We start from the raw sequence: 697 nt of genomic DNA on the forward strand, positions 1-697 counted from the left end.
TTGGCTCCGAAAAAGGTGGTGAATCCGAGTATCGTGAAACCGCCTATTCAAGCCAACAATTTCGATGTGAAAGCCACCTTGCTACAACTTGTCCAAGGGAATCAATTTGGTGGGGGAGCCACCGAGAACCCCAACGAGCATCTCAACGAGTTCTTGGATAGTTGTGACATGTTCAAGGCCAACGGAGTATCGGAGGATGCCCTACGCCTTAGGCTTTTCCCTTACTCCTTGAGGGGAAGTGCCAAGGAGTGGCTTAAAAGTTGTGAATCCGATTCCCTCCGGACTTGGGATGATGTCTCAAAAGCTTTCCTAAATAAATATTTCGAACCACAAAGAACGGCTAGGATTAAGAGTGAGCTCCAAGGCTTCACTCAACAAGAAGATGAAACCCTCTACGAAGCGTGGGAGAGGTACAAGGGCCTTCAAAGGCTATGCCCTCATCACGGAATTGGAGATGACGAGGTAATCAGCAATTTCTATGAAGGGTTGAACAACGAAATGAAGATGAATCTTGATTCCGGGTCGGGAAAGGGAGCATTGGATAAAATCGATCATAAGACGGCCAAGGAATTAATTGAGGATATGGCTTCCCGAACCTTCCATTGGAACCATGATAGGCACAAGAGGAAAGAAAATTCAACGGTTGAATCGGCCAATAATGTTGAAGTTAAAGGGTTGATTGAAGAGCTTAAGCAGC

General features: G+C 46.1%; 1 non-coding gene across 1 annotated transcript; it reads right to left on the reverse strand.

Annotated features, from left to right (window-relative positions):
* Positions 1-342: 342 nt before the first annotated feature.
* On the reverse strand, positions 343-449 carry LOC141597795 (small nucleolar RNA R71). Its single transcript, XR_012523010.1, has one exon. It is a non-coding gene; the product is annotated as a small nucleolar RNA R71 (small nucleolar RNA).
* Between the last annotated feature and the right edge of the window lie 248 nt (positions 450-697).

Source organism: Silene latifolia, chromosome 8 (genome assembly GCF_048544455.1).
Source record: "Silene latifolia isolate original U9 population chromosome 8, ASM4854445v1, whole genome shotgun sequence".
In the NCBI taxonomy this organism is placed as follows: domain Eukaryota; kingdom Viridiplantae; phylum Streptophyta; class Magnoliopsida; order Caryophyllales; family Caryophyllaceae; genus Silene; species Silene latifolia.